The following is an 18214-nucleotide window of genomic DNA, read 5'->3' as shown; positions in this document are numbered from 1 at the left end:
AAGTCCTCCCTTCCTTCTCTGTATCCTTAAAGTCCTCCCCTTCCTTCTCTGTATCCTCTTTCCACCAAAGTCCTCCCCCTTCCTTCTCTGTATCCTTAAAGTCCTTCCCCTTCCTCTTCCTGCTCTGTATCCTTAACGCCTCCCTTCCTCTTCCTTCTCTGTATCCTTAAAGTCTCCCCCTTCTTCCTGTACTTAACGTCTTCCCTTCCTCTTCCTTCTCTGTATCCTTAACGTCTCCCCTTCCTCTTCCTTCTCTGTATCCTTAACGTCCTCCCCCTTCCTCTTCCTTCTCTGTATCCTTAATGTCCTCCCCTTCCTCTTCCTTCTCTGTATCCTTGAACGTCCTCCCTTCCTCTTCCTTCTCTGTATCCTTAACGTCCTCCCCCTTCCTCTTTCCTTTCTCTGTATCCCTAAAGTCCTCCCCTTCCTTCTCTGTATCCTTAACGGTCCTCCCCTTCCTCTTCCTTCTCTGAATCTTTAACGGCCTCCCCTTCTCTTCCTTCTCTGTATCTTAACGTCCTCCCCTTCCTCTTCCTTCTCTGTATCCTTAACGTCCTCCCCTTCCTCTTCCTTCTCTGTATCCTTAAGTCCTCCCCTTCCCTCTTCCTCTCTCTGTATCCTTAACGTCCTTGCCCCTTCCTTTCCTCTCTGTACCTTAACGTCCTCCCCTTCCTCTTCTTCTCTGTATCCTAAAGTCCCCCTTCCTCTTCCTTCTTCTGTATCTTAACGTCCTCCTTCCTCTTCCTTCTCTGTATCCTAAACGTCCTCCCCCTTCCTCTCTTCTCTGTATCCTTAACGTCCTCCCCCTTCCTCTTCCTTCTCTGTATCCTTAACGTCCCCCCCTTCCTCTTTCCTTCTCTGTATCCCTTAAACGTCTCCCCTTTCCTTCCTTCTCTGTATCCTTAACGTCTCCCCTTCTTCTCTGTATCCTTAACGTCCCCCTTCTGTATCCTACGTCCCCTTCCTCTTCCTTCTTGTACTCAAGTCCCCCTTCCTCTTCTTCCTGTATCCTTAACGTCCTCCCCTCTCCTTCCTTCTCTGTATTCTCAACGTCCTCCCCTTCCTCTTCCTTCTCTGTATCCTTAACGTCCTCCCCCTTCCTCTTCCTTCTCTGTATCCTTACGTCCTCCCCTTCCTCTTCTTCTCTGTATCCTTAAGTCCTCCCCTTCCTCTTCCTTCTCTGTACCTTAACGTCCTCCCCTTCCTCTTCCTTCTCTGTATCCTTACCGTCCTCCCTTCCTCTTCCTTCTCTGTATCCTTAACGCCTCCCCCTTCCTCTTCCTTCTCTGTATACCTTAACGTCCTCTCCTTCCTTACTTCCTTCTCTGTATCCTTAACAGTCCTCCCTTCCCTCTTCCTTCTCTGTATCCTTAACGTCCTCCCCTTCCTCTTCCTTCTCTGTATCCTTAAAGTCCTCCCCTTCCTCTTCCTTCTCTGTATCCTTAACGTCCTCCCCTTTCCTCTTTCCTTCTCTGTATCCTTAACGTCCTCCCCTTCCTCTTCCTTCTCTGTATCCTTAAAGTCCTCCCCCTTCCTCTTCCTTCTCTGTATCCTTAACGTCCTCCCTTCCTCTTCCTTCTCTGTATCCTTACGTCCTCCCCTTCCTCTTCCTTCTCTGTATCTCTTAACGTCCTTCCATTCCTCTTCCTTCTCTGTATCCTTAAAGTCCTCCCCCTTCCTCTTCCTTCTCTGTATCTTAACGTCTCCCCTTCCTCTTCCTTCTCTGTATCCTTAACGTCCTCCTTCCTCTTCCTTCTCTGTATCCTTAACGTCTCCCCTTCCTCTTCCTTCTCTGTATCCTTACGTCCTCCCCTTCCTCTTCCTTCTCTGTATCCTTAACGTCCTCCCCCTTCCTCTTCCTTCTCTGTATCCTTAACGTCCTCCCTCCTTCTTCTCTGTATCCTTAACGTCTCCCCTTCCTCTTCCTTCTCTGTATCCTTAACGCCTCCCCCTTTCCTTCTCTGTATATTAGTCCTCCCTCCCTTTCTCTTCACCCACTTTCTCCCCCTCTACCCTCTGTCAGTGGCACGGTCCTCCCCCTCTCCACGTCTCTCCCACTGCGCTGCATGGACTGTCTGAGGCGCTGCCCGCAGCATGTGTTGTCTCTGGCCTTAAGAGGCAAAATACAGTGCTGAGGAGAAGAGAGAGAGACAGGGACAGAGAGAGAGAGGAGAGAGAGAGACAGGGACAGAGAGAGAGAGGAGGGACAGGAGAGAGAGAGAGACAGGGACAGAGAGAGAGAGAGAGGAGAGAGCAGACAGGGACAGGAGAGAGAGAGGGACAGAGAGAGAGAGACAGGGACAGAGAGAGAGAGGAGGAGAGCAGAGACGGGCCAGAGAGGAGAGGGGACAGAGAGAGAGAGACGGGACAGAGAGAGAGAGAGAGGAGAGAGAAACAGGGACAGAGAGAGAGAGAGAAGAGGAGCAGGGACAGAGAGAGAGAGAGAGGAGAGAGGACAGGGACAAGAGAGAGAGGGAGAGAGAGAGACAGGGAACAGAGAGAGAGAGGAGAGAGACAGGGACAGAGAGAGAGAGAGAGAAGAGAGACAGGGACAGAGAGAGAGAGAGAGGAGAGAGAGACAGGGACAGAGAGAGAGAGAGAGGAGAGAGAGACAGGGACAGAGAGAGAGAGAGGAGAGAGAGACAGGGACAGACAGAGAGAGGAGGAGAGAGAGACAGGACAGAGAGAGAGAGAGGAGCAGAGACAGGGACAGAGAGAGAGATAAGAGAGAGGAGAGAGAGACAGGGACAGAGAGAGAGAGAGAGGAGAGAGAGACAGGGGAAGAGAGAGAGAGAGGAGAGACAGGGACAGAGAGAGAGAGAGAGGAGAGAGAGACAGGGCACAGAGAGAGAGAGAGAGAGAGAGAGACAGGGACAGAGAGAGAGGAGAGAGAGAGACAGGGACAGAGAGAGAGAGAGAGGAGAGACAGGGACAGAGAGAGAGAGAGAGAGAGAGAGAGAGAGAGAGAGGAGAGAGCAGGGACAGAGAGAAGAGAGGAGAGACAGGGACGAGCAGGAGAAGAGAGAGAGAGAAGGAGAGAGACGGGACGAGAGAGAGAGCGAGAGGAGAGAGAGAGACAGGGACAGAGAGAGGAGAGAGGGACTGAGAGAGAGAGGAGAGAGAAGAGGGAAGAATAGGAGAGAGAGAAGACTGGGACAAATGAGAGCAGAGAGAGCAGGACGAGAGAGAGAAAGTGGACCAGAGGAGAGAGAGATGAGAGAGACAGGGACCAGAGAGGAGAGAAGAGAGGAGGGACAGACGAGACAGGGACAGAGCGAGAGAGAGGAGAGAGAGACGGGCAGGAGAGGAGAAGACGAGCCAGACAGAGAGGAGGGGGACAGGCGACAGAGAGAGAGAGAGAGAGAGAGAGAGAGGAGAGAGAGACGGAGAGAGAGAGAGGAGAGGAGGAAAGTGGACAGAGAGAGAGAGGAGATGAGAGAGACGACAGGGACAGAGAGAGAGAGGAGAGAAGAGACAGCGGACAGAGAGAGAGAGAGAGGAGCGAGAGACAGGGACAGAGAGAGAGAGAGAGGAGCGAGAGACAGGGACAGAGAGAGAGAGGAGAGAGAGAGACAGGGACAGAGAGAGAGAGGAGGAGAGAGCAGGGACAAAGGAGAGAGAGAGAGAGAGAGAGAGAGAGAGAGAGAGAGAGAGAGAGAGAGAGAGAGAGAGAGAGAGAGGGACAAGAGAAAGAGAGCGAGAGAGGAGACAGGGACAGGGAAGAGAGGAGAGAGAGACAGGGACAGAGAAGAGAGAAGGAGAGAGAGAAGACAGGGAAGAGAGAGAGAGGAGAGAGAGAGAGACAGGGACAGAGAGAGAGAGGAGAGAGAGAGAGACAGGGACAGAGAGAGAGAGGAGAGAGAGACAGGGACAGAGAGAGAGAGGAGAGAGAGAGAGAGAGAGAAAAGCCCCCTCCTTCCTGCTCTCCCTCCCACACAGCAGCCACACAGAGGGCCAGACTGTGGAGCCCCACCTGGCCCCGCTCCTACACACTGCCTCCAAGCCCGGCATACACAATACCAACACACGTACCACCTAGTCCACACATACCATCAGTAGTCCAACCTGACCTCACAGCCAGAGGAAGACAAGGGGATAAACATTTCCGTCTGGCAGCTCGGGGAGCGGTGGAGAGAGAAGGCAGCTCAGGCATTTTTGCATCCTACATAGGATGGAGAGCCAGGAAACAGTATTGGGAGAGTGCTCTCATCGTTAAGTAGAGAGAAAGTGTGTGTGTGTGTGTGTGTGTGTGTGTGTGTGTGTGAGCCCGCGCATGCGCGTGTGGCTGTCTGCCGCTCAGTGATCACATATCTCCCGGTGATGATGGGGAGTGACAGGAGGCTCAGATACAGGACAGCTATGTCAAGGAGTGACACATTCACAAAATGAGGTGTCCACAGAATGACATGCTTGTACAATACGACAGGCGTGCAGGTACTGAGGAGGAGCAGGCTTAGTCTCAACCCAACCAGGAATAGATAGTGGAGGTGAGGAGAGGAGGTGACCATGACAGGCATCCCTCATGCAGTACTAAATGGGGGGTAGGGAGAGATAGAGCGAGCAGAAGAGTGCCTCATCTCCCACTCACTCCAACCCCCACGACTAACATTAGAGGAAGGGACAGAATAGAACAGAACACATCTCTGGTGTTAACAGCCTTCCTCAGTAACAGGAGACATATTCTGAGAAGAAGCCTGATGCTCATGATTCATTCAACTGGACCAGCGTACACATCTCTTCAGAGTTCCTCTCCTACTAATAACATTGACATTGACACTAGGCTACAATCCACACATAGTAGCCCACACATAGGGCCTACTGTAGGCTTACTCTATCATCTTTTGGAGAATGCAAACTGAAGGCCTGCCACAAAAGAAAGGGGGAKAGAAAGAAAGGGAAGGGGGACAGAAAGGGGATGGAGAGAGACAAAAGAGGAGAGGCTGCCCCAGTTGTGTGGGCCTGTGATGGGACTGAGCGCTCTGTGGCATTGTCACTTGTATTCTGGGAGACTGGGGCAAGCAGAGGCAGGGTGGGTGGCTGGGCTGGCTGTCTGCTGGATGCGGGGAGTAGGTGCTGATTGGGGGGCCGCTGGTTATCGATACTGGCGCAGGAGGAGGAGGAGTCACAGCTGCCTTTTATTTGTCCGGGAAGCGCTGCACAAAGACTCTACACTTCTCACTTTCTCTTGGCTAATAGCCAATGGGGGTTTTCTAGCCTAATGAATAACGATGATGGGAAGGGGGAAGAGGTAGGTAGCACTGACACATGCACACTGCTGGAAACAAAGTATGATTACATTCTTAGAAGAAAAGGTGTTATCTAGAACCTAAAAGGGTTCTTCGGCTGTCCCCATATGATAATCCTTTTAGGTTTCAGATAGAACCCTTTTGGTTCCATGTAGAGCCCTTTCCAACAGTGGAGGCTGCTGGTGGAAGGACGGCTCATAATAATGGCTGGAATGGAGTTTAATGGCTGGAATGGAGTGAATGGAATAATATCAAACACGTGTTATATACCATTCCATTTACTCCATTCCAGACAATACTTTTAGCCGTCCTCCCCTCAGCAACCTCCACTGCTTTCCACAGAAGGGATGACAACCAAAGAACCTTCTGGAACCCTTTTTTCTAAGAGTGTAGGCTATGATCTGTGTCTGAAGCTTATTTTAGTAAATTAACACAACAACAAACATAACCTTTTTTGTTCCGACAAAGCCTTTCCTACCTTTCTTAAGCGCACTGATGTAGGCTACTAAATAAAAGCGAAGAGTGAAGCGCATATCGGTGAGTGTGATTATCCCATGTCTGAGGGTTTGAAAGAGGTGTTTAGTATTCACTGTGTCAGCCAGCGTGTGTTATACAGGGGTGGCCACAGGGTGCTGTGTCGTGCCCATTATTTTGGGCCTCAACGGTCCATTAACAGCAGCCCACTCTGACAGCACRTTCACAGCCTTACACCCAGTACCTTCCTCCCCGAGTCCCTGTACCAAAGATTATTAACACTTTATGGCCTGCTGTAAAACTGCACAACTGCAATCAAAGATGTTGATCCTGTCTGGCTAAAGTTKTAATGCACACTCAATTCAGAAGAAAAGTAGCTTGTGTCGTTTGTGTATTTTTGTCTGTGTGTGTTGTTTCACGGAGGATGACAATGGGAACATACAGCACCAAAGAGAACTTTTTCTGTGTGTTTCTGTCTGTGTGTGACCTTTGTTCTCATTGAACTTTATGCTCTCTTGCACAAGATGGAGGCAGTACCAGCCACTGAGCCTCATTGGAGCTAAGCGCTGGCACTCTCTGACTGTGCCTCCCCCTCCCAAACTCACTAGCCAGCACACAAATGCTATAGCCTATATGCACACTCACATATGCACAATTTCYCGCACACACACAAGCGCACAAACACATGTTATCTTCCCCCACCCCACATCCAGCCAACTCCCCTCCTCCCGAGTTCAAAGCCAACCACCAGCATTGTCTCATTTTTCTGCCGCTTTGTTTTCAGTACAAATAACACTCCAAAAGATTTTTGAACAATAAGCAGAGGAGGGTCATTCCACGAAATGAGTGCTTTTTGCGTACCTTTGATATTTTAAGTAGAAATTGTGCACAAATATTGCCTTTTGACATGTCCCTCTGTGCATTCTCTGTGACTTCTAAGATTTTAAGCCACTTCATTTCAACATTTCTCCCAAGTTTTCACCATCATTGTAAAGCCCTAGCTATTTTATTGCTTTGACAAAGACATCTCTGAAGATTATTATTATGTGATACATTTTAAGAAAAAGAAAAAGATGTATTTTTTAAGGTCAACCCTGTTATGTGGACTTTCATTTTTAATATGGTGAAACTACACTGAATGTACAAAACATTAAAAACACCAGCTCTTTCCATGACATAGACTGACCTGGTGAATAGAGGTAAAAGCTATGATCCTTTATTGATGTCACTTGTTAAATCCACTTCAATCAGTGTAGATGACGGGGAGGAGACAGGTTAAAGAAGGATGGCTAAACCTTGATACAAATGAGACATGGATTGTGTATGTGTGCCATTCATAGGGTGAATGGGAAAGACAAACGTTTTAAGTGCCTTTGAACAGGGTATGGTAGTAGGTGCCATGTGCACTGGTTTTTGTCAAGAACTTCAAAGCTGCTGGGTTTTTCACACTCAARAGTCTCCCATGAGTATCAAGAATGGTCCACCACCCAAAGGTAATCCAGCCAATTTGCCACAACTGTGGAAAGCATTGGAGTTAACCCCAAACATGGGCCAGCATCCCTGTGGAACGCTTTGGACACCTTGTAGAGACCATGCCTCGACAAATTGAGGCAAAAGAGGGGGGGGGGTGTGCAACTCAATATTAGGAAGGTGTACATATGTTTTATTCAAAAGAAACATTGCACATCTAASACTCAAATCATAGTGTAAAAGCAGGTGAGCTGATTCTACTCTTTTTGGCCATTCACACGACACATTGACATTGTGCCAGTCAGACACTCGCCCKTTATGCACGTTTCCAAGGCATACTTGACTTTTCTCTGCATTATCCATGAACATTTTTCTCTACCTATGGATGTCAGTTTGGCATCATCTTGGGTACGTCTTTACAAAGTCGTTTCATTGACAATAGAAAAGCAAACAAAAATCACACATAGAATATTGATATTGCGCTGCCCACTAACTTTAGTTAGACCTACCGTATGTCTATGACTGAGCTCTACACGAGGGGGAAAACAGGAGACAAGCAACACTTAGCCTAGAAAGTGTCTGACCGGAGCAGGAAAGGGAGGGGACCATGTTTGTGCAGCCAGACTGTATAGCTTAGTCTGACTGTGTCTCAGTGTCTGGGGTTAGCCTAGCGCAGAACATGTACTGTACAAAGCCAATTCCATTCATCATCYGGGAGTGCCTGTCCCTGGAGCAGGCAGACTGTAAAGCTCACCTACTCCCCCGGCACCAGCAGCCCCGGCACCAGCCCCTAGCCCTGACTCCCCCTTCCTCCATCAGCCAGCCCAACACAGCCAGGCAATATCCCCATGGCTAGGAGGGACATAAAAGAGTGGGGTTGAAGGTTAGGAGAATGAGAAAATTGACCCGTGAATGTAAACATTTAAACTGTGTACAGAAACAGAAAACTGTGTACAGTGTAAATGATGACCTCGGGGTTGCTCAGAATGGGAGCTAGAAGTCCCAGGTAGGTAACACTTTCCACTTCCTCTTCTGGCCTTAATCCATCTCATGCACAAATAGCCAAGTGGAAGTGGCCATGTTGGGAGTATCTTGGGAAAAGAAAAGGATTTGGAAATGTGCTGTATAAGAGTAACATGGGCCACAAGAGTAACACTGTTTATCTTATATATTGTGCCTGATATGAATGATACCGTATTTCTGATGGCCGTGGACGTTAGCTTAGCTAGTAAGCATGACGTTGACTAAGTATTCATGTGGCAGCATCTCCTCAGCAGAGCCCAGTCCCAGTCCCACCTCAGGCCCAGCCATGCCGTGTCCTGTCCTGTCTGCCTTGACTCCCTCCATGGCCAGCAAGTGCAGCACAGCAGTATCAGGCTGTGGCTGTGTGAGTGACTGGAGTGTAGGATACTGTGGGGCCAGGGCTAGAGTCAGAGCCGGAGGGAGCTTTATCTGATCTCATTTCCCTCTAGCAAAAACCCAATCCCCACGGGGGAAGGCAGAAGGCAGGGAATCAGACTGCTCACAGGGTGCAGCAGGCAGTAGCAGCACTGTGAGGGAGAATACAGGGAAGGGTGGGTTCGGGAGGGCAGGGGATATATGCAGACTAGAGCTCCTTAAAAGAGACAAACAGGAAAAGGGATGAGAGAAAAGAAGATAGGATAAACCGCTACATGTAGTGAGCATTGTTCTGCTCTGCATGTTATTGGGAAAGCAAAAATAATTGGTCTGTTAGTTACAAAATTGTATAGATGAAAGGATTCCTAACACTAATATTCTAACTGATGGGCTGTTCTATTCTAACTGAAAGCGGCTGTTCTATTCTAACTGATGGGCTGTTCTATTCTAACTGATGGGCTGTTCTATTCTATACTGATGGCTGTTTCTATTCTAACTGATGGCCTGTTCTATCTAACTGATGGGCCTGTTCTATTCTAACTGATGGGCTGTTCTATTCTAACTGATGGCTGTTCTATTCTACACTGATGGGCTGTTCTATTCTAACTGATGGGCTGTTCTATTCTAACTGATGGGCTGTTCTATTCTAACTGATGGGCTGTTCTATTCTACTGATGCGCTGTTTCTATTCTAACTGATGGGCTGTTCTATTCTAACTGATGGGCTGTTTCTCTATTCTAACTGATGCGCTTTCTATTCTAACTTGATGGGCTGTTCTATTTAACTGAAAGCGCTGTTCTATTCTAACTGATGGGCTGTTCTATTCTAACTGATTGAGCGCTGTTCTATTCTAACTGATGCGCTGTTCTATTCTAACTGATGGCTGTTCTATTCTAACTGATGGGCTGTTTCTATTCTAACTGATGGGCTGTTCTATTCTATGATTTTGGGCTGTTCTATTCTAACTGATGGGACTGCTTTCTAGTTCTAACTGATGCGCTGTTCTATTCTAACTGATGGCCTGTTCTATTCTAACTGAATGGGCTGTCTATCTAACTGAAGCTGTCTATCTAAACTGTGGGCTTGTTCTATTCTAACTGATGGGCTGTTCTATTTCTAACTGATGGGCTGTTCTAGCTTCAACTGATGGCTGTCTATTCTAACTGATGGGCTGTTCTATTCTAACTGATGGGCTGTTCTATTCTAACTGATGGGCTGTTTCTATTCTAACTGATGCGCTGTTCTATTCTAACTGATGGGCTGTTCTATTCTAACTGAATGGGCTGTTCTATTCTAACTGATGGGCTGTTCTATTCTAACTGATGGGCTGTTCTATTCTAATGGGCTTGTTCTAACTGGCGCTGTTCTATTCTAACTGATGGGCTGTTCTATTTCTAACTGATGGGCTGTTCTATTCTAACTGAACGCTGTTCTATTCTAACTGATGGGCTGTTCTATTCTAACTGATGGCTGTTCTATTCTAACTGATGGGCTGTTCTATTCTAACTGATTGGGCTGTTTCTATTCTAACTGATGGGCTGTTCTATTCTAACTGATGCGCTGTCTATTCTAACTGATGGGCTGTTCTATTCTAACTGATGGGCTGTTCTATTCTACTGAGCTGTCTATCTAACTGATGGCTGTTCTATTTAACTGATGGGCTGTTCTATTCTAACTGATGGGCGTTTCTATTCTAACTGATGGGCTGTTCTATTCTAACTGATGGGCTGTTCTATTCTAACTGATGCGCTGTTCTATTCTAACTGATGGGCTGTTCTATTCTAACTGATGCGCTGTTCTATTCTAACTGATGCGCTGTTCTTCATGTCCTCTACTAACTGATGGGCTGTTCTATTCTAACTGATGGGCTGTTCTATTCTAACTGATGGGCTGTTCTATTCTAACTGATGGGCTGTTCTATTCTAACTGATGGGCTGTTCTATTCTAACTGATGGGCTGTTCTATTCTAACTGATGGGCTGTTCTATTCTAACTGATGGGCTGTTCTATTCTAACTGATGGCTGTTCTATTCTAACTGATGCGCTGTTCTATTCTAACTGATGGGCTGTTCTATTCTAACGATGGTGTTCTATTCTAACTGATGGGCTGTTCTATTCTAACTGATGTATGAGCGCTGTTCTATTCTAACTGATGCGCTGTTATTCTAACTGATGGGCTGTTCTATTCTAACTGATGGGCTGTTCTATTCTAACTGATGGGCTGTTCTATTCTAACTGATGGGCTGTTCTATTCTAACTGATGGGCTGTTCTATTCTAACTGATGGGCTGTTCTATTCTAACTGATGGGCTGTTCTATTCTACTGAGTGTTCTATTCTAACTGATGGGCTGTTCTATTCTAACTGATGCGCTGTTCTATTCTAACTGATGGGCTGTTCTATTCTACTGTCTTCTATTACTGAGGCTGTTCTATTCTAACTGATGCGCTGTTCTATTCTACACTGATGGGCTGTTCTATTCTAACTGATGGGCTGTTCTATTCTAACTGATGCGCTGTTCTATTCTAACTGATGCGCTGTTCTATCTAACTGAAGCGCTGTTCTATTCTAACTGATGGGCTGTTCTATTCTAACTGATGGCTGTTCTATTCTAACTGATGGGCTGTTCTATTCTAACTGATGGGCTGTTCTATTCTAACTGATGCGCTGTTGACTGATGCTGTTCTATTCTACCTGAAGCGCTGTTCTATTCTAACTGAAGCACTGTCGCTGCTCTTCTATACTACCTGATCTGATTGTTCTATTCTAACTGATGGCTGTTCTATTCTAACTGATGCGCTGTTCTATTCTAACTGTGAGCGCTGTTCTATTTAACTGATGGGCTGTTCTATTCTAACTGATGCGCTGTCTATTCTACTGATGGTGTTCTATTTAACTGATGGGCTGTTCTATTCTAACTGATGGGTGTTCTATTCTAACTGATGGGCTGTTCTATTCTAACTGATGGGCTGTTCTATTCTAACTGATGGGCTGTTCTATTCTAACTGATGGGCTGTTCTATTCTAACTGATGGGCTGTTTCTATTCTAACTGATGGGCTGTTCTATTCTAACTGATGCGCTGTTCTATTCTAACTGATGGCTGTTCTATTCTAACTGATGGGCTGTTCTATTCTAACTGATGGGCTGTTCTATTCTAACTGATGGGCTGTTCTATTCTAACTGATGGGCTTGTTCTATCTCTAACTGATGCGCTGTTCTATTCTAACTGATGGGCTGTTCTATTCTAACTGATGGCTGTTCTATTCTCCATGTTTTGGTGCTCTGGCTACCACACCGCTTGTGAACAGTGTGTGACTGTGCGAGAGCAAAGTCATGCATCTCGCTCATCTCAATATCTGCAGTTCTGGTCGTGGCAACGTCATTTCGCTGAGGCTACCTTTAACCCTTAAACACACTACAAGTTCGCATTTCCGGCAGGAACATCCGCAGCAAACAAAAAAGTGAACAAATGAAGATCCTACTGTATGCAAAGTGTAAATATGGCATGCTAATCTTCACCTTCGAGACTATGGAGGGTTTGTCCGTGTTGTGGCCCAGAGCTCCTCCCACCCTAATGATATATTATCACTTGTGAATGATGCCCACCCTTAAGGCAAACATTGCGCATGCTTTTGTTATGTGCAACTTTTTCAAATCATAGTCGCACACATCATGTAGCCTAGCCCATAGGCCTATATGTTTTGATATGGTTTGTATCACAACTAAAGTGGCCAAATAACTTCTTAAAATAAAGCACATTAATCCACTCAACAATGGGTGTAGACCCTAGCTGGCATATATACGCAGCGCGCGAGTTTCAAGTTTGAGGAAGATCATTTTCACCATAAGAATGTACCTTCATAATAAAAGCGTTACATCCATAATCGCATTTGTGGTCACTTTTGATAATGGTGTTTTCCCGCTAATTGAACATTCGCACATATAGTCATACTGCCACGTGCGCATTGCTGCGCTTATAAATGTGAAGAAATAGCCTAATAGTTTATCAACGTTTTAAACTAAACGTTCTCATCTGTTGCGTCAGGCTCATTGCTTAAAACAGGTTTTTTGATGCTAGTGGTTGTATTTGGGATCTATCYCATCCCACAACTGTCCCAGACTATGTTTGGAATATTTATTTCTCGCACAGAATAGGTCAACTTTTGTACTATGGGGAACAGTAGATTGACATATGCTAGTGCTTTTGCTGTTCATTAGGCCTAGTCATCTTGTTGGCTGACGATAAGTAAATGTGGACAATTCTTCCAATATCTTCAATATGCGCCTTGGAATTGGATAAGGATGTGCGCAGTTGCGTCCCRYATGTGTCTGTCTTCACTTGCAGGCTGTGAGTAAGACCCGATCATGTGACTGAGAGCCATGTGAGTGAGAGGTGCTTCGGGATGCAGCCGGGAAAAGGGAATTATAACTATTATATTCAGCCCAAGGGCCGAAAGGCTACTGGCCACAAAAGGCATTTTTAGGGGGCATTACGGCCACACAAAGGGGATGCAGCCAGGAAATTCAACGCATTATCAAGTCCTTGTCAAATTGTGAATGAGAGACTAATGAAGTGTGTACAGCCTGTGCAAAAAAACTAAACGGAGTTCATGCCTTTCATGAGACTTTTTAAAAATCATCATTAGAGTCGCATCATGCAGCCTTAGAATGTATTAAAATCAAAACTAAAGTTACATAAATAACTCTAAATTAAGAATATAGGAGGACCTGTTTCTTTGTTACCGCTCAACACAGGATAGCCGCATGTGCGCGCTCCCTCAAATCGTTTGGAGAAAACATCCCCTCTATTTTATTCAGCTTTGATCAGTTGTATTCTTCATACTATAAAATAATATAAATTAATGGCATGTGATTCTAAACAAATGTTGTCTGCTAAATTAACTAGTGTAGCCCACAGCTATATGGCATGGCCATATCAGGGCCTAACATAAGGACAACTCGGAGTATGCTATTCTGTTCTTCTGAAATCGACTACAATTTCTCCATATCATGTTTCTTTAGACCTGTCTAAAATAAATAATGGATTTATTGTGATGGTGTAGGCTATTCGACTTGTTTAAATGTAGATGTTCCAAAGGTCTGCATCAGTGGCTTGTAGGCRATGTGTGGAACCCTGGAGATGTTAAGTGTTTATGTTAATTAACGGTTAATTACTGTGCGAACGGCAGTTATTCGCTTGACAATCACCGACTGACAAAATGTCATGACCGCCACAGCCCTATCCACGTCAGTAGGCGGTGTAGTAGGCTTAATCCGGCAGCTGGGTTCCTGGGTGATCTCATATCCCTCTCTTGGAAACATCTGTCTCGTCTTGTAAGCTCTGGAACTACTCTGCCCCCATTCCCCACTGTGGAGGGATGGGACATACACCGTCACCGGGCTGTGTTAAGACTGACAAACACACATCTAGTTCACAAAAGTTCAAATCAGGAAGGCTGGTCTGAATGTTCGCTTAACGTCATCCAGTAAGCATAACATCATTCACTTTGTTTCCTCTTCTAAAGGCATTGTGGGAATGAATACAAAACATATTATCATAGCGTCTTATTTCTTCTCCTCTTTCTTACTAGCCATGTGTGGAATGTCATTCACCTATTTACCTTATAGTCTATAAGCACAATAATGGACACTCCTCATATTTGCTGTTTAGCCTATGGGCTCACTCCTGCAATTATCACCTTCCTCTCTCTCAACCAATGGGCGTAAATCTTGGGACGTATTTATTCGTCAATTTACCGTCGTTGCTGTTTTTCAGCCACAGTTTTTGACAACCATCCACCTCCCCACCACTACCAGCTATAATAACCTTAAGGCCCATCATTGGAACTCCTTTCCCCCAGCGGGGGGTTTCCATGCCAGCAGCACCGCATAGGGCTACATGCCATCACATCATCTGGCTCCGAGGCCATTCCCCAAACTATTTAATAAAATGTCATATTGCATTCCGTCTTTGTCGTTCATTCAGTTAAGCATGTACTCGACTGAACTGAATATTTCCATTAGTCTAGGCAGGGAGATCTAGTCACTCACTGCACCGCACTATATTGTACAGTACTATTGTAATGTACTTTACTGTACTACACTGCACTCTACTCCACTGTATGTAGGTAGCAGCCTAACATGCTGACTCTATGCATACGTAGCAAGCTTAGTCGTGTGAAACAGGCAGCTATTTCACACTAACAGAGTGAAGCAACGAAAGGGTGCTGCTCAACTGCTCTGAACCCTTCTGTTGATATTGCTGAGCTGTCACAATACCTCAGGTCACTGGCTGCTGCTGAGGAACCACGTTTCACATTTAGAAAGACAAACAGACACTCCGTCGTCGCAACTTATCTTATCTGAGGTGTCCAATTGGGTGCTGAGCGTGGGGTGAACCAGGAGAGTGACTGATACGGACGGGTACAAACTTCCAGATTTTTGAGATTTATGGGGCAACCTTTACGCCGGTTCTCTGAAATGCACCCTTCTACCCTTCCATAAAACAATGAGACGTGGGTGGGGAGTGATCCCAAGGTCTTAAAAATACACGCACGCGCGCCCGCGCGCACACACACACACACACACACACCTTGTACTCAGCCAGGGAATGAGACCGGGAAGAGCTTACCAGTTAGCTAGCAGGGGGAAGAAAGCAGATGGAGGTCACTAAACCTCTCTATCCTCTATGGCAGCCAGCCAGGAGGGAGAGTCCCAACATTCTGAGGCAGCATCCAGCCAGTCACTCAAAGCTGCTACTGCCTCATTAAGACCAGGTTGGAGACACTGTTCCTGCTAAAAGTCAGGCATCTAATTGCAATTTCCCCGAGAAACACACACTGATTATAAATACGCCAACAGGAAGGCAGGCGTTCAATCACAGCTGGTGTTCATTCCTGTAAACAAAACAAATTGTTACCCGTCTCTCTCCCTGTGAGTGAGCTTTTGCTTGTAATAATTAATTTACTTGCCTTATTATTTTTTTTGTGTGTGTCGTGGAGGGGGGTGCAGTTAATAATTAACAGGCTTCTGGCCCTATCTCAGTGGAAAGCATCCTTCCCCTGCACAAATGAGGACACAACTAGTGGTAGACATCCTCCCACACCACACGCCAGCACGTATGCTAGCGTGCATACATTTTTGGGTAGTTGGCATCTCTCAGAAGCCTGTGGAATTGGGGGTAGGTGGGGGTATATTTTAGCTGGACAAAAGAGCAGCCTAGTCCTCCTATCCTGTTCCTTTCCCATAATTCATCTGAAGACGCCTTTAGATTTGATCTTCACTCTGCAGCCTCTCTCTCGTGCTCGTGCGGTTGCGGTTGCTCGAGCCCCAAATCCCAAGAGATGAACTTGGCAAACCCACTCATAATCAAATAGAACACACTGTGACATATCATATGTTAACGGCGCTGAATATTTCAAAGTATTTCCATTAGGTTATCACATGATTATCGCCACGATTTTGTATCACCTCCCCTTGTATGCGTTTTGCAGTAGTAGAAATACTGGTTTGGTACCAAATTGCACCCTATATAATGCAGTACTGTTGACCCGAGCCCAAATGGCACCCTAATGACCCTGGTCAAAAGTTGTGCACTGTATAGGGAATAGGGCGCCTGTTGGAATGTAACCACTTTTCTTCTCAACAGAGGCAGGTTTATTCAGATGGCCTCCTAGCTTGTGTCTTAAACGCAACACTACGGTCAGGGACAGACAGTACTCAAGGAATCCCTGGCTTGGAGAAACCACGTAAATGGACCTGACGCGGCTGACGCTAATGAGGCTTCTCATGGCGCGGTCACTCAAAACACACTGACGTTTCCAATGGGTCGGCCATCTTTAATCCCAATTGTGCCTGTAGCCTAACACTTTGTTTTCCTCTGTTATTGAAGGTCAGCTGTGGCAGTGTCCCCCCCCCCCCCCCCCATGGGTTATATTTTCAAAAAAGATCAATATACTTGAGTTCAAATCCCTGTTCATTACACATAACATTAAGCCATTACCTTGAAAACCTCATCAATCAATCAAAATGTGCTAATTTGTCCAAGGAATTTCTCTGGTTCGCACAGTACAGCACATATGTTCTCATGTCATTTTCTCAGTGATAACTGTTGTTCTGGTACACTATCCGATACTGATGAAAGGAGTCTGTGGTGCTTATAACAAGTATTGGCTAGGACTTATTAGGTATTGTCCTATTAAGAGTGTTTTGGAGGAGCAGCGGGAGTTCATTACCTAACAACACTACCCATATTCCAGCCGTCCATACATCAAGTATATTTTGCCACCGGGCCTCCTCAGTTCATTACGCTGACTATTAGATAATCCAGCATTGCTATTCTCATCTATGTGTTTTGTTGGAACAGTTGACCTCGATCGCTTAGCTCCGGGGGGGAGGAGGATCAAAATCCTCTTGTCATTTTCAACTGGCCTACTTTCCATGACTTCAAACACATTAGGTTATCGTGTGTGCCACTGGCCTAGAGGCTGCAGCATTGTAGTGGTAGTGGTAGTACTCTGCTCTGCTCTCTCTCTCTGCCTCTAGTCCAGGCGGGGAAGCAGGGACGTAAACACTGTACGGTCATGAGAAATGTAGGGAAATGACTCAGCCAGTCTGATGGTTCCTACAGCCAGTTTAGCCTCGTATTGTGTGTGTATGTGTGTGTGCTCAAAGCTAGCCCTAGTACTACACACAAGACATGGACCATGTAGTCCTGGTTGCCTGTGCTCATATAGCATATTGTTTCCCACCACAATCCCTATATGGCACAGTGCTGTACTTCAGTGTGGGAAATCACAGTAGCTACCTAAACAAGTACAGTAGTGCTCTGTTATTTTAGCGCTGAATCTAAAGCAGGAAACACACACAGAAACAAACGGACAACTTCCTAAATCACGTTCTTGGTTCTGCAGCAGCGGAACCATGGGAGTACTTGGAGGAGAAAAGCATTTTTACTATGAATGATCCCTGGTGAGGGACGGAGTGCCTAGTGCCTAAGGTACTACAGAGTAGTAAATATTGTTGTCACAGACAATCGCCCAATGACCCTTCCAGTCACATCTCCAGTAAAAGCGCCTCGAGTGGCCAGTCCACAGCTCAGCCAGCTGCCTGAGGAGCTTCTCAGGCTCAGGAAGTCAGCCCCTCTTGCTTCCCTTTGGAGCCCCAGTGGAATCATAGCCACGCTTAACCACAGGGCCTGAGAACCTCTTGGGGAACCTCTTGGAACAAGGCACAGCCCTCCGAGTCAAAATGTGACCCCCCCCCTCCCCTCCCCTCCCCAGACATGAATCCCACCTCGGAGAGCAGACAAATGGGATGGATGGAGGGAGGAGCCAGCCCATTCAAATAAGCAGCTAGTGTGGCTGAGGAGCAAGGTTTACTCCCTCCGGTAAATCATCCCCAGTCACATTGTTAGCAAGTCAAGATTGTCTGTTAACACTTCATATCCCCAGCCAGAAAACGTTTCCCTTGATGCACTGACAAAACGAATAGGCTACAACACGAATGGCTAGCTAACAACAAACCATTTCTGTATAGACGTTTCGACTTTGCATATAAGAATAGCCGATATGATTTCGACAATATTTGTCTGCTAAAGAGTTAGAGAAGGAGAGAGCACGGCTGGCAG

General features: G+C 46.3%; 1 protein-coding gene across 4 annotated transcripts in view; it reads right to left on the bottom strand.

The window, feature by feature from the left end:
- The window catches only part of LOC111966295 (nucleolar protein 4-like), a 150475-nt gene that overhangs the window by 42285 nt on the left and 89976 nt on the right, over positions 1-18214 (bottom strand). The gene's annotated exons all lie outside the window — the stretch shown is intronic.

This window comes from Salvelinus sp. IW2-2015, linkage group LG7 (assembly GCF_002910315.2).
Source record: "Salvelinus sp. IW2-2015 linkage group LG7, ASM291031v2, whole genome shotgun sequence".
Classification (NCBI taxonomy): Eukaryota; Metazoa; Chordata; class Actinopteri; order Salmoniformes; family Salmonidae; genus Salvelinus; species Salvelinus sp. IW2-2015.
This window is presented reverse-complemented; position numbering and strand designations above follow the sequence as displayed.